The sequence below is a fragment of the Phyllostomus hastatus genome, unplaced genomic scaffold, assembly GCF_019186645.2.
Source record: "Phyllostomus hastatus isolate PE091 unplaced genomic scaffold, TTU_PhHast_1.1 phas_contig_151, whole genome shotgun sequence".
NCBI lineage: Eukaryota > Metazoa > Chordata > Mammalia > Chiroptera > Phyllostomidae > Phyllostomus > Phyllostomus hastatus.
Window position 1 is genome coordinate 823,471 of NW_025333616.1, and position 16,784 is coordinate 840,254.

General features: G+C 44.1%; 1 pseudogene; it reads right to left on the reverse strand.

The window, feature by feature from the left end:
- Positions 1-3,989: 3,989 nt before the first annotated feature.
- LOC123813342 lies at positions 3,990-9,778 on the reverse strand (annotated as a pseudogene).
- Between the last annotated feature and the right edge of the window lie 7,006 nt (positions 9,779-16,784).

Here is a 16,784-nt window from a genome sequence, read left to right on the forward strand (position 1 = left end):
TTGTTCTTTAAACAGGGGTATTCTCTGTCTTGAAACTAGTTTTTCTTATTTGCAAGGTGCTCATTGCATGCCCAGTGACCGGTTATGTTGACCAGATGACCAAGTACATGTTATACTAGACTCACTTAAAGAAAAAATATGTGGGAGCATTTTTGGGGGGGTTCCCCCTTGCCTTTTGGGTATGAGGGAGCTATGGGGTTTGGATTTCCATAAGAATATTGTCTATTAATTGGTCTGTTCTCCAAAGCACTTAATGCCTTCAGGCTTCTAAAGGTCAGAAAGGCCTCAATTTCCGTTTTACTCTTTGCATATTTTATGATGTGGCTATTTAATCAGGTTTACACAACCACACCTGCTCTGCATTCAGTTACTCTAGATATATAATTGCCAAATGACCAGATATTGACAGTAGTATTAGGCAAGCCAGATATCAGATACGTGTATGCAAAGAGTCTAAATCCCTCCACCTCTAAACAAATGATGGGGAAGGTATATTGTTTTTTGTCTCCCTAAGGTAGGTTCCAGAATTCCTCCAGATGTGGCTGTTATTCTAAGAGAGGAGAGGGAGGATCAAGATCAATTATATAGATGATATGGAAGGTTGACTGGATGTTGAAAGCCAAGAGCATTTCTCTTCTCTTCTCTCTCTCTCTTCTCTTCTCTTCTCTTCTCTTCTCTCTCTCTCTCTCTCTCTCTCCTTTCCTCTTCTCTTCTCCCTCTCCCTCTCCTCCCTCCCTCCCTCCTCCCTCCCTCCTCCCTTCCCTTCCCTTCCCTTCCCTTCCCTTCCCTTCCCTTCCTGCTTCTGTTCTCTTCTCTCTTCTCTTCTCTCTCTTGTCCTCCTCCCAATCCTCCTTCTCCCACTCCTCCCTTTCCTCATTCCCTTCCTTTCTCTTCATATATCCTCTCTCTTACTTCCACTCCTTCCAGACACACACATAGACAACTTATCTTTATTGTGGATATGCTTCTTTCTCTTCTTCTCAACAGTCATTGAGTTTGCAATGCCTCTACTTCCTCATTTTCTTTCTCATATCTTAATCTAATAACAGAATCCACTGAAAAGCCTCAAGGACTCCCTGGGATCTTTTTTGTCAGGTGGAGAGTTCTCTTGAATTGAGACACTTTGTTTGCATTTTAAGGATTTAAGGTGCTGATTTTCTCTCTTTTTAACTTTTATTTTATTGTTGTTCAAGTACAGTTGTCTCCATTCCCCCCCACACACACTCCCTCTGACCCCAGCCATGCCCACCTCCCTCTCCTGATTCCACCCTCCTTGGTTTTGTCCAGGTGTCCTTTAGAGTTGTTCCTGAAACCCCTTTTCCCCTTTCCCCCATTATCCCCTCCTATCTCCCCTCTGGTTACTGTGAGTTTGTTCTTTATTTCAATGTCTCTGGTTATATTTTGCTTGCTTGTTTGTTTTGTTGGGTAGATTCCACTTATAGGTGAGATCATATGGTATTTGTCTTTCACCACCTGGCTTATTTTGCTTCACATAATGAATGGATTAAAAAACTATGGTACATTTACATGATGGAATACTATGCAGAAGGAAGAAAGAAGGAGCTCCTACCCTTTGTGACAACATGGAAGGTGCCGATTTTCTAATACACAGCATGGATTCAGAGGACATGAGAGCAGCTATAACTGGCATTGCTCCACACACACACACACACACACACACACACACACACACACACACACACACACACACCAGTCTCTCCATCTCTTTCTGTGATCTTTTTTTTTTTCATGCCTTTGGATTTTGGACAGGATTCTGGAACTTATCAGCATATCAAGTCACAACTTGTTAGCTGAGAAGAACCCATCATGTTAGATGCATCTAAGTATTCTTTTTGCTTAGTTCTGATTTTGAGGTAGTGAACACTGCCCTTGATTTTTGAATGATGGAGATTTCTTTTTTGTTTGTTCATTTGTTGAGTATTTATTTTATTATTTTATTTTATTGTTGTTCAAGTACAGTTTTCTGCATTTACCCCTACCCCACCCCTCCCACCACAGCCACCCCCACTTCCCTCCCTTGATTCCACCCTCCCTTGGTTTTGTCCATGTGTACTTTACAGTTATTCCTGAAAACCCTCCTCCCTTGGCTCCCATTATCCCCTCCCACTTGAGCCTAGCCCATCACCTGTGTATGGAACCAAGCTTCTCACTGCACCAAGACTTTTTTTTGCCTCCCATTGCTAACTCCCATCTCAACTCTCAACACCTTCTTCTTTATCCCACACACTGCCATCAAACTTAAATGTTAAATTTCTGTACCCTTAATATTATTCCATCAATTTGAATCTTTGCACATACTGCTTCCTACAAGACCTCTATTCTCCATGTATTAGAAAAGTCCTACTTATTTTCTTATATTTTATTATAGGTTTTTCAAAATTTACAAAACCTTGGGATATCCTGTTTTACTTTACCTTTTTAAAGAGTTTCCAAGACAGCTCTGGTTGGTGTGGCTCAGTGGATTGGGTGCCAGCGGTGAACTTCAGGGTTGCTGGTTTGATTTCTAGTCAGGGCACATGCCTGGGTTGCAAGCTGTGTCCCCAGTAAGGGGAGTATGAGAGGCAACCACACACTGATGTTTGTCTCCCTCTCTTTCTCCTTTCCTTCCCCTCTCTCTAAAAATAAATGAATAAAATTTTTTTTAAAAAGAAAATAATAGATCAGCTGGTTGAAGGTGTCATCTAGTCTGTTCCCAGCATCAACATCTGAGCTTCAACTTACTGTCCACGGGTAATGTTGATTGTGATGGTGTTGATGGTGGTGATGATGGTGATGATAGTGATGATGACGGTGATAATGGTAATAGTGATGATGATAATAGGTACAATTAATATATCTTGAGTAAAACTCATATGCCAGGCTCTACTCTTTCTAAGCCAGGGGTTTCAAAACTAAGGCCAATGGGCCAAGTCTACTCCCTCATTCTATTTTTATAAAGTTTCATTGAAACACATTGTTCATTTACATATTTCCCATAACTGCTTTCACACTGCAATGGTAGAATTGAGTCATTGAAACAGAGATCTGAAGATCCACAAAGCCAAAAATATTGAGTATTTGACCCTTTGCCTATAAAGGTGCTGACTCTCAATCTAAGTGGTTTAGACACATTACCCATTCAAAGCTCCCGGCAAGCTAATGGGATTGGCACTCCTACTCTCCCAATTTTATGCATGTTGAATTTGAGATACAGAATTTAAGGACCTTTCTCAGAGTTCCCCCACAGCATTATCAGTGCACCTGGGCTTTAATACACAGCATCAGACTACAGAGTTGAAATGATTGGTCACTCTGTAGTGACCCTTCTTATGTGGCCTAAAAGGTCAGAAACCCATCACATCCAAACCCCTCTCACCTGGTTTTAAAAGTTCAATCAGGTTCCTAGATTCCTCTCCAGATCTGAGCCTGGGTTGACATTTCAGACAATCTGATGTTTCCCCTATGGTTTCAGGTATAAAGCCTATTGGGACACTATCCTGCTGTTGTGTCCTGATGTTGTGCTGGGACCTCTCTATGATATTTTCATGTTGTACTGAGAATGTTGTTTACAGTTTTGGGCTAAGGGGAACTATGCTCTTCTCCTGTTTTCCATGACTGTATCTTTGGGCAGATGTGCAAGTGATTCTCTAGGGCATATCTTCTCCAGGTGTGAGACTGCTTATCGTAGCTGCCCATCACTTGCCCTGACCCAGAAAAGTCCCCAAGTTGGCTGAACCCATTTGTACACTTACCAAGTAGTGTGTGACATGGTACTTGTTCCACCCTCTCTCCAAAATTAACATCAAAATGAAAACAAACAAACACGTGTTTATCATCCCAGAACTCACAATCTTGTTTAATTGGCACCACAGCCCTGAAGGAGCCATCAACCCTACCAGTCACACAGGAGACACGAGAGGCTCACAGATAAGCTGCCACTTGCATGGGGGCCATGCAGGAGAGTGTGGACTCCAAGTACAGATGTTGCAGGAGAAGCCACATAGGAAGCACCTGGTGAAGAGAAAGGAGCTTGCAGAATCCAGACACGGTGCTGGGATAACATTCTGAGCTTGCACCTTCCAAGCTGGACGTACATTTTAGTCCATTGGCTTAATTACTCAACCATGTTACCTGAGTCTCTGCACTTAGAAGGGGAGGCAAAGAGCAACTCACACCAGGGAATGTGGGTATCATAAACAAGATATTCACAACACAGTGTAGGAATAGAGCATGAGACAGAGTGAAATAGTGGGCACAATCTCCTCATGTGGATGTAGCATTGCGTTATTGAGATGGTGGAATGAGAGAAGCCAAAAACTGAGGAGATAGCAAGGCATGGGCAATGTTCATGATGGAGGAGCCTTCCCCAAGGAGCAACTGCAGCCCCTGTCATTACCTCCAGCAGTAATCACACTGTATCAATTGTTTAGGTCCTCAGCACCGAGTTCACACTGTTTGTGGCTCCAACTTTCTGAACCTTCATTGTCATCATACCTTGCATGTGTGATTTTGATCTAAGTCTCTGTTGCAAATCCTGAGGCATGTGTGTGCTTCATCTTCAGTTCACCTGTGAGAACCCTCTTCGACTGTGCCACTCTTGATACACCAACACCCCTAGCACCACCAGGACCAAGGCAGACAGACCTATGCGGATGAGATTCTCCACTGTGTAATCTGGGCATTGAGTGCCTGGGGACAGGGAGGAAAAGGTCATGGTGGGTAAGGCAGGTCACACTCAAAATGGCAGCCGGGGCAGATGCTTAGACCCCCACCCCCTTGAACATCCCAGTCCACAAGCCGAACAGGTTCAGTTACTTACCACTTGTGGCATTTGGGGTCTGCACTGATGGGGTGACAGTAGAGGGAGCCCCTGAGAATCAGGAAATCAGAGAGGGTGAGGAGCCAGAAGCCTGCCAACCCAGCATTCACTCAAGGATCTGGCTAATGTCTCCCTGCTCACACACATTTTCATCTACTTCCACCATGATGCCTTCCACCACTCTAGGTGAGGAGGCAACCCTCCTGTCTCTGATTTCCTCACATTTAGACCTAGCTTTCAGGTCTTAAAAACAAAAAGGGTTTATCCACACACACCTCATGCCACAAGCTAAGAGTGAACATGTTAAAAAAAACCCCTTGAAATTTAGCATTTATGTGGTCTCTCATCATTCTGGTGCATTAGTCCAATCTAAACATAATCTCCTGAAAATTAGAGTCTTGAGGTAATTCTCAGATGACAGTCCTGGGTCCATGAATGAGAGGTTGTTGCCCAGGGGTTACTGAGTGTCAGGGAGAAAAGGTATGAACACCTGGGGGTGAAACTCTTTGCCCAAACTCAACCAGCTGTCTCCACTCCTGAGTCTGCAGTGAATACCTGCAACTGATTTTCTTCTGTTATTTCATTTACACATTACTTACTGATTCACTTTCTAAAGTGTTATAGGCTATCTAGAAATAGATTTATGTACATATGTATCTATATACATGTATATATAACATATATTATATATGTATATTCACATATGGTGTATATTTATACATAAATATGTGAATAATAGGTATAGTTGTATACATATGTATATAATATATATGCATTGTATAATATATTTTATATGTATAAATATGAGGAGACATGTATATTAACATATACATGAGTGTGTGGGCACATGCATACCTACATGTATGTATTGGTAATGATGATAAAGAAAAATTAATATTATTAAGTAAAATGTGTAACAGATAAGTCAGATCTATGATTATGAAAATATACAATGTAGTAAGAATTGGTTAAACACTTTAAAAATGATGAAAGGTATTAAGAGTATATAGGGTGCCCAGCCAATTTAGGAAAAGATTTTAAAATCAGAACCTTGAGAGTAAATAATGAGTAAAATAATGAACCACATGAAGAGGCTGCCAACATTTGTCACATAACGAGTCCCCGTGTCCTCTGCCTAAGCTGTTTTACTCTAAAAACTTAACCACGATGTAAAGAATTGTTGTTTTTACATACACCTGTATTTTACATATGTACCAAACATTCATTGCAGGGTGGGTTGCAATATAAAATGGTTGGCAACAAACAAAATGCCAAATTTTATGGCATTGGTTAAATGCAACCTGCTCCTTCCAAGCAAGGGAATACTAGACATCCATTAAAAAGTCTAAAGTGGCTCTGGCTGGTGTAGCTCAGTGGATTGAGTGCTGGCCTGTGAACCAAAGAGTTGCTGGCTCAAATTCCAGTCAGGGCACATGCCTGGGTTTCAGGCCAGGTCCCCAGTAGGGGGTGTGGGAGAAGCAACCACACATTGATGTTTCTCTCCCTCTCTTTCTCCTTCCTGTCCCCTATGTCTAAAAATAAATACATAAACTATTGTTTAAAAAAACTCTCAAGTGGACTGATATGTACGAATACCAGACCGTTCTTTAAAATGTATTAACTTCATTTTTTTAAACATAGAGCAGTTCAGAACAGTGTCTATTAGATGCTGGTCTTTGTCTATGCACAGAGCAGTGGTTATAGGATCTCCTTGAATATTTGGGAGAAAGGTAGAAGAGTGTGGCCAGTGGCTGACATTGTTGGGGAAACTGAGGAATGAAACCAATGCGAACAGAGAGTGAAAGGTACTATACTCCCTGTTCACCACTTGGGAACAATTTCAGGTTTGTGTCATGTGCATGCATTGCCATTGAAGGAGAAAGAAGGAGAAGAGAAGGAGAAGGAGAAAAACCACAGGACCTGGAGAAAGAAAGGCCTCCTTGTTTTTTTCCATGGTGATTCATTCCCCACATGATAATGAATGCCCAGTGGCAGATGGCAGTGCCTGGACTCAGAAGAGGGTGGAGAAGGGACAGACAGACATGGGACATGGAGGAAGGTGGTTGGCTGCAAGCTCATCCAGACACCGCAGTAGTTGGAAAGGAAGGAAAACACCCCAGACAGCTCCTCACCTTCCACCTTGAGCTCCAGGGGGGTTGTTGGGATTTGACAACAGGAAGGGGGTACTGTTGAGTGACCCATAGCACCTGTAAGTGCCCCCGTGGTCCAGGGTGGCGGGGCTCATGGGGAAGTTCGCCTGAAACACCCCATCGTGGGACCGAGCCCTGATGTGCAGAGGGGGGCCGACTATCCCTGCCTTGAGCAGAAGAAACGTGTCAAACAAGCTCCCAGTCTGACACCTCAGGGTCACATTCTCTCCTAGGGCCACGGTGGGGCTTGGCTGGGCTGACAGAGTGGGTGACATGTTCTGGGGGAGCAAGGTTGAGAGAGAGAAGACCTCGGTGTTAGGGGCTGCTTCATCCTTGTCCACCCATCCCTGGACCTCAACTGAGATGACACTCTGAGTGTGAACTGGTGAGGAGCTCCTCACCTGCCACCAGGATGTCCAGGGGGTCACTGGGGGCCGACCACTCAGAGGAGAGACTGTGTCCACTGTAGCACCTGTACCCGCCCCCGTGGGAACCGTTCACCCGGCCCAGGGAGAAGTCGGTCTGAGAGAGCCCAACCTGGGGCTGCCAGCCAAGTTGCTGGGGGAGCTCCTGTTCCCCATCTTTGGACAGAGTGAATCTGTCATAGCTGACATCAGAGAGACACTGGAGGGTCACTGTGTCTCCGGGGGCCACCACGGGACCTGGCAGCATGGAGAAGGATGGTTTCCTAGACACACCTGGAGGAGAGGGAGCTCATGTTTGTAAGAGGGTCAGGTTTCTTACTCTCCCCTCCCTCCTGGGTCTCCCCACTGCATATTCTGGTGTGTCACAGGCTGCTGGAGCCCTGAGCTCTCTCACTATAACCTCATCCTACCCAGTGCCTCACCTGAGATGAGGCTCTGCTCCCCTGCCTGGAGAGCCAGGGAGTTCTGGGGGAATGCTGCGAGTTTCTCACCTGAGATCAGGAGCTCCAGGACGTTGCTAGAGGAAGACCACACACAAGGAGAACCTGAGAATGCACCATAGCACCTGTACATCCACCTGTGACTTGGGTTCACAGGCCCCACAGTGAAAAGGGCCCAGGACCACCCATCAGCTCGATGCTGTGAGGCCAGGCTTTTGAAGTTGCCGCTTCCGCCATCATTAGACAAAAAAAACCAGTCGAATCCCTGCCAGGAGCCACAATGCAGGGTCACACCATCTCCTGAGGCCACGATGGGGCCTGACAAGGCTGAGAGTCTGGGCGGGTCAGACATTCCTGGAAGAGAACAAGCCAGAAGTGTCAAAAGAGGAGATGATACTTGAAGACATTGTGCTAAGTGAAGCGGGCCAGTCACAGGAGGGCAAACACTGCACGATTCCACTCATCTGATTGATGAAGCAGAGAGCACAATCAATGGTGGTCAGGAGGGGCTGGGGAGAGGGGCAAGTGGGGAGTTTCACAGAGATAGAGTTTCAGTTTTGCAAGATGGTTAAGGTCTAGACATCTGCTGGACAACATCGTGACTATAACTAATAATACTGCACTGTGCACTTTAAAATTTAACAGTTTGGGCCCAGGCTGGTGTGGCTCAGTGAATTGAGTGCTGGCCTGTGAACCAGAGTCAACAGTTCGATTCCAAGTCAGGGCACATGCCTGGGTTGCAGGCCAGGTCCCCAGTAGGGGGGTGCACAAGAGGCAACTACACAGTAATGATTCTCTCCCTCTCTTCCTCCTTCCATTCCCCTTTGTCTAAAAATAAATAAATAAAATCTTTTTTTTTAAAAAAATGGTGAATGGATTAAGAAGTACAGATTGGCAGTTACAGAATAGTCACTGGGATATAAAGTACAGCATGGGAAATATAGTCAATAATATTGTAATATCTATGGATGGTGCCAGGTCAGCACTGGATTTAATGGGGGATCACTTTGTAGGTCATATGTCTAATCACTATGCTGTACACATCTCATGTTAAATAAGTTCTTACCATAATAAAAGTGGAGAGCAAAAGAGAGGGCCATCACCCCCCACACTGTCAACAGGACTTCGCTGTGGAAAGAGTGGTCCCTCCCAGGGCACAGCCACCTCACTTGTGCCCAAGAAAGCGTCTGCTCACCTGTGACCACCAGGTCCAGAGGCTTGCTGGGAACAGACCAGCTTGCTTGGCTTTGATACCTGCAGTGGTATCTCCCGGCAAGGTCTTGGGTCATGAGCAGGATGTGGAACTTGACTTTGCCTCTGGGTCTCTGTGGAAACTTTTTTCTCCAGGGCTGCAGGACCCGCTCCCGGTGAAGGTAGTACCCTTTAGCTTCCTTAGACCCCTGACACCAGATGCTCACAGGTCTCCCCCGAGCAACAACAGGGCTCGGTTTCGCCCAGATGGTGGGTTTGGGCAGTGTCCCTAGAATAGAAGCAGAGATGGCAGTCCCCATCTTCTCTGTGTCTCAGTTTCCCCTAGCTCTCAGCCTCGGGGCTCCTCACACAAGTTCCCTACTCATCAGTTTAGAATTCCTCTTCTCCCTCTATCCTCCAGATACCCTGGGAGGGTGAAGGGGTATTTCTCTTTGTCCCCAAGGAGGATGCAGGACCTGGGAGACCTGGGGATAGACTCACCTGTCTGCAGGTAGGTCTCCTGGTCCAGACACAGTCCTGGAAGAGAGACCTCAGTAAGAGGACACCAATTCCTGAGCAGACTCCACCTTCCCTGAGATGTCCAGTTCATGATGTCTTACGAGAGATCACCTCCCGCATAGGCACTCATCCCTTTCTGCCCACAACTCACCGAGGCAGAAGAAAGCAGCAGACACGATGGTCATGATGCTGCCTCCCGCTGGAGAAGGCTGTGCAGATGGGAAATACCATGGGACTTGGCAGAGAATACAGACCCACATGGTGTGGGCAGATGGAGGCTTCCCCATCACCAGGCTCGGAGGAATGCAAGAGAGGCTCCTTCCTGGTGCTCTCGAGGGTTCCTGTTTCCCTGCTGACAACTGAGACCAGATGTGAGATGTTACTCTGCTTTGAGCTTGTGCCTACTGGGCATGACCTCCGTCGTGGAGAGACAGGGTGGGGACCCAGGTTCCACCCCTTAGTCAGCCTCCTAGGTCACGTAAGCTGGGTGCACCAGAAAGGGGGAACACCACTTCCCCTCTCAGGATCTCCATATAGGAGAACCTCTTTCTGTCTTTCAGCCAATCATCTGGCAAATGTCTATTTTTTAAAAAGATTTTATTTATTTTATTTTTAGAGAAAGGGGAAGGGAGGGAGAATCAGAGGGTGAATAATCTCAGTGTGTTTGCCTTTTGTTTACCCCCCTTCCTGGGGCCCTGCCCACAACCCAGGCATGTGCCCTGACTGGGGATCGAACCAGAGACCCTTTGCTTCTCAGGCTGGCGCTCAATCCACTCAGATACACCAGCCAGGGCCAAATGTCTGTTTGAACCCCTAGATTTTTCCAGGCCCTGGATGTCCATCTGTGAACCAGAGAGAGGGGGTCAGAGTGCTGCCCAAGATCGGATTATTGGAAGAGAGATAGACAGTAACTAATTTCATGGTGAATTACTTGTTCAAAGAAGAGAAATACATCAAAATATGAGAAAGTGTGTGACAGGAGGGAAATCTGAGCTGTATATTGTGAAAAGTAGGAAGCTGGTACCCATCCTCACAGTGGTGTCCTTCAGAATAGATTGTGTCCTACCATCGCTGGTCATCAGGAAAACACAGCCAGTAACTAAAAGGGATAAATGGATAAACTGAAATCATGTGAGAACTAGAGCAAAATGGTGGTTAGCTTCTTTATACCTTGAGAGTGGGGAATGACTTTCAAACATGATACAGAATTCTCAATAAATTTGAGTTTGTTGAAACCTGTATGGTTTTGTGAACCAATGCCACCCCAGTAAAAAAAATTAAAAAAATAGCCTTTTCAAGGAAAAAATAAGTGCCTAACCCAATTTGGGAAAACATAGAGAGAATATACATATTACATATATTGTAATACAGGGATTGGCAAAAGTAGGTTTACAGTTGTTTGGAATAAATATTACAATATTGATTAATAAGTAATAATACAAGAATAAACTCTGTGTTTTGCATACTTACAACTGCAAACCTACTTTTGCCCACTCCTGTATAATATAATATAATAGTATAGTATAATAAGAGTTAATCTCTATATATTTATGTGTCTACATATATACATACATAACACAAAAGGGTTAATTGTGTAAAAGGGTTAATTTGCTCAATCTACTAAGTTAGAAAAAAGACTGGGTTTCATTTTCATGCTATGATTTTTAATACTGAAATAAATTTATGTAAATAAATTTCATAATTTCTTTTCCTGCATGATATGAGAAATGGACATAACTTACCATCCTATGATTTTTTCTAATGTTACCAACATAACTTGAAGATAGCACATACAGACTTCTGGTTCAAGATGGAGGCATAGGTAGATACACTTCCTCTCCTCCCACCACCAAAAGAAGGACAACAACAAGTTTAAAAAACAAAAAATAACCAGAACTGCTAGAAAATTGAACTGTATGGAAGTCCAACAACCAAGGAGTTAAAGAAGAAGTATTCATCCAGACCAGTGGAGGCGTGGAGATGGAAAGCTGGGGTGGAGAGGACTCATGGCATGGTGGTGGCTGGCAGGGTGAGCAGTCCCACATTTGCATGTGGATAAACTAGGAGGAACAACTGGGGCAGCGAGACAGACCTCTCAGCCCAGAGTTCCAGCGTGGGGAAATAAAGCCTCAAAATTTCTGACTGAAAAAACCTGTGAGGGTTGAGGCAGCAGGATAAACTCCCAGCCTCACAGGAGAGTTCATTGGAGAGACCCACAGGGTCCTAGAACATATACAAGCCCACCCACCTGGGAATCAGTACTGGAAGGGCCCAATTTGCTTGTGGGAAGCTGAGGAAGTGACTGAAAGTCAGCAGAGAGCTGAGCAACCAGCATTGTTCCCTTTCAGACCTGTCCTCACATACAGCACCATATCGCAATGTGGGTTGCCCTACACTGGTGAATACCTAAGGCTCCATCCCTTACTGCATAACAGGGGCACCCAGACAAAAAAATATGGCCCAAACGAAAGAACAGATCAAAGTTCCAGAAAAAAATACAATTAAGTGATGAAGAGATAGTCAATCTATCAGATGTAGAGTTCAAAACACTGGTAATTGGGCTCTCCCAGAAATGGTTGAGTATGATCACAAAATAGAGGAAAAGGTGCAGGTTATGAAAAGTGAAATAAAGGAAAATGTACAAGGAACTAAGAGTGATGGGAAGGAAACTGGGACTCAAATCAATGGTTTGGACCAGAAGGAGGAAATAAACATTCAACCAGAACAGAATGAAGAAACAAGAATGCAAAAAAATGAGGAGAGGCTTAGCAACCTCCAACACAACTTTAAACATTCCAACATCTGAATTATAGGGGTACCAGAAGGAGAAGAGGAAGAGCAACAAGTGGAAAACTTATTTGGACAAATAATAAAGGAGAGCTTCCCCATTCTGGCAAATGAAATAGACTCCTAGGAAGTCCAGAAAGCTCAGAGAGTCCCAAAGAAGTTGGACTCAACAAAGCACACACCAAGGCACATCATAATTACATTATCCAAGATCAAAGATAAGGAGAGAATCTTAAAAGCAGCAAGAGAAAAGGAGACAGTTACTTACAAAGGAGTTCCCATCAGACTGTCAGCTGATTTCTCAAAAGAAACCTTGCAGGCAAGAAGGAGCTATAAAGAAGTATTCAAAGTCATGAAAGGCAAAGGACCTACATCCTAGGTTACTCTATCCAGCAAAGCTATCATTTAGAATGGAAGGGCAGATAAAGTGCTTCCCAGAGAAGGTCAAATTAAAGGAGTCCACCATCACCAAGCCCTTATTATATGTTAAAGGGACTTAGCTAAGAAAAAAAAAGAAGATAAATAATATGAACAGTAAAATGACAATAAATTCACAAATATCAACAACTGAATCTAAAAAAAACAAAAACCAAAAACCAAAAATGAACTAAGCAAACAACTAGAACAGGAACAGAATCACATAAATGGAGATTACATGGAGGGTTATCAGAAGGGAAGGGGAAGGAAGTGAATGGGGGAAAAGGTACAGGGAAGCAAAATGGTAGGTACAAAATAGATAGGGGGAGGTTAAGAACAGTATGTGAAATGTACAAGCCAAAGAACTTATATGTATGACCCATGGACATGAACTAAGGTGGGGGAATGATGGTGGGAGGGGGTTACAGGGCAGAGGGGAATAAAAGGGGGAGAAAAATGGGACAACTGTAATAGTATAATCAATAAAATATATTTAAAAATAAAAATAAAGATAGCACATATAAAAACTTTATATTTATAATAATATAAACTTTAGGAACTCAGTTTCTATATTCAAAATATTTTTTATTTATGAGCATATCAATCCAGTTCTAATAAAATAGTATTTAGTTATTTTTTAGTAGGTCTTGGTTCATAAGAAGCATTTTCTCCTATGTTACCCCAAAAAAAGCTTTCTCAATTATCCATATGTAAATATACCAAAAAACAAACCAATGACTTCCCACAGTTGCATTTTACGTGTTGGCTATGTTAGTGAAATAATTTGTTTAATATGTATGCATATTTGTAGATTTATTAATACCCAAATAAGTATGTATATATAAATAGATCCTATTTAATCAGAATTGAAATATTTGTTTCCCCTCTAATTATCACCCAAGTCACTAAAAGCATTTCAGCTCCAGCAGAAAATAAATATTTTTATGATTAAAAACTTCCGGGTTATTTTTGGGGGTTATTTCTTCATTCTTCCCTGCCTACATATAAATAAATATACAGATACACACTTAAAAATGGGGAAAACCCATTATCTCTTAAAATAATGGGCAAAACTAATGAATGGATAAATAAAATGTGTTGCATTTATACCATGAAATATTACTCAGCATGAAAGAAAAATACAGTACTGACACATTCTACAACATGAATGACATCGGGAAACTTTATTCTAAGCGATGGAAGCCAGTAACAAAGACCACACATTGTATGGTTTCAGTTGTGTGAAATGTCAAGAATAGACAAATCTGTAGAGATAGAAAGATTAATGGTTGCCCATAAATAGGAAAAAAAAATAACAGGATAAACAGCTAATGGATATGGCGTTTCCTTTGGGGGTAATAAAACTATTGTAAAATTGATTGATTGTAGATTGTATTCACTCAACTCTGTGACTACAATACGATAAAACATTGAATTATATGCCTCAAAATGGGTGAATCGTACAGCATGTGAACTATGCCTCGATAAAGCTGTTACCAAGAACAAAATCTGAAGCCGACTAAAAGATTTTAACTGCAACGTTATGCCAAGTATTTATATGTGCAGAGAATGTGTGATCACGGAAACAGATGTTCAATTCATTCACAGCGAGAAAAACTGTAACGAAAGCTACACTGAGGGACTGTAGATTACTTGTGATAGTGCAGCATTTCCTTGTGGGGGGAGGATGTGGGGAGACGGTTGTTCACCTCACATGTGGCAGGCAGGCCTAGAAACACAAGGGCACCCGTTTCATCAAATCCACTAAATTACATCATCAGTCGGCTTTCTCTCTAGGACCTTTTTGAAGGCAAATGATGACAAAGACAAATTGACACCCATGCAGAGCATGTGACCAAAGCTATGTTAAAAAAAGAAAGAAAGGAAGAAAGAAAGGAAGGAAATGACTGAAATGCATTGTGGGAACAAAAGAGGCAAAAACATGACAAAGAGAACTTAATGAACCTCATGCCCTCACTTCCAGGACGTGGTGTGTGGGAGGCTGGATGACTGCATGGAAAGATGCCACATCCTCATCTCCAGAGCCCATCAGTGATTGGTTTATTTACCTGGCAAACAAATTGATCAATAAGACCCTAGAGGTAAAGCAACTACCTTGCAGCCATGGCTGGTGTGGCTGTGGCTCAGTGGATTGAGTGCCGGCCCGCAAATGGAAAGGTCACTGGTTTGATTCCCACTTAGGGCACATGGCTGGGTTGTTGGGCCAGGTCAGGTCCCCAGTAGGGGGGTGTGTGAGAGGCAACCACACATTGATGTTTCTCTCCCTCTCTTTCTCCCTCCCTTCCCCACTGTCTAAAATAAATAAAATCTTTTTTTTTAAAAAATAGAAAGAAAGAAATTACCTTGCATTCTCCAGGGAAACTTAATGTAATCACAGGGTCCTTAAAAGTAGATGTGAGAGACAGGATGGTTCAGGTCGGACAAAGGGATGTGACGATGGGAACTGGGGTTGGTGACATGCATGTGAGGACTTGAGCCACCTCTGCTGGCTTTGAAGACAGAGGAGGAGCCCTGAGTCAACAAGGAAGGTGGGCGACCTGTAGACACTGGAAGAGGTGAAGAAATGAACTCACCCCTCCAGGCTACAGAGAACATAGCTCCGCTGACACCGTCATTTTAGCCCAGTGGGACCCGGGTCAAAATGTTATTGGTGGAAATTCAGCTCTTTCACAGGATTGTGAGCAAAGCATTCTGAGGATTCATGCTTGGGAGATGGAGGTGCAGCCAAATGCTTTATTCACGAGGAAGGCTGCCTCTGGGTGTCCTACCTGTCCATCCCCCCATTGAAAAAGGCCAACCTTGTCCCTAGCAAGGCCAAAACAAAAGCCAAGATCTGAAGTTTTTGGCGCGTATTGAGGCTTAGTCCATTTGGAGCCCAGGCCATCAGCTGCGGACCCTGGTAGCTGCTACACCCACATGGCTGCCTGCTCTGGGGCAAGAGGGAACACAATAGGTGTGTTACCTAGTGGGTGAGAGAGGAACAGAGAGAGCAAGAAGAAGGGAGGGAGGGAGAGAGAGAGACAGAGCTTGTCCCTGTTCCTTTGACATCTTATTAGCTCGGGTGTGGGATGGACCTGGTGCTTTTTCAAGAAAACTCATCAGCTTCCCAAGCTTTTGTGGGCTTCGGATGACGTGTGCACACTCACCTGTTCGACTGACCCGCCTCTTTGGTCAAGCCCCGCCCCCAACAATCCAGTACCACTTGGGGGCGGGGGAGGGGGTTGAGAGGGGGGCTAATCCCAATAACAGAGCCACGGTTTAATCCCCTGGAATGCGGAGCTGTGGTTTTCTGGCAAAGCAAGCAGGCTCCTGCTCTCCGGTTTATTCAGCTTGATGGCTAATTTTCTTTGCTCCCCTTTCTTATGAATAATGAGCTAAATACATACAGCAACAATACTTCCAAGTTTGTGAGACTAGGTTAAGGAGCAATGGGAAATGAGAAAAGTACCAGGATGCAGGACAGTATATATTTATGTAATATTATATATATTTATTATATATATGTATAATGATTGTTTTTAAGAAAGTGTTGGTAGGTAAAATAAAATCATGTGTTTCCTTATTTTTTCACATCTTATTTTTTTCATTCTGAAAACTAACGAAATCAGTTACCTCCGATATGTGGGGTACTGGGTTAGCAGGAGAGAATCGAGTGGTCGTCTCTGAACGTACCTTTGTGGGCGGCTGTAGCGCTGGAGGAGCCCCTTCCCCCCCGAGACAGGCTCAGATCCGGAGCAGAGAGGGGCCGGCACTTCCCCGGAGAACAGGGGCCTCAGTGAGAGCCAAGGGAGCCTCCCTCCCTCTGTGTGTGCTGTCCCTGCGGGGACAGGGGGAGGGCGGGAGACTCCCTGCCCAGCCCTGCTCTGCAGGAGACCAGGTGACTGGCCCTCGTCTCGTCCTGTGTCCCGGCCGCAGGGGGGACCCAGCGCGGGTGCAGCGCAGCCACACACGCAGCGTCTCAGGGTCAAGCAGCGTCCCCTAGACCCCAGAGCCCACAGCGTGAGCGGCTGGGCTG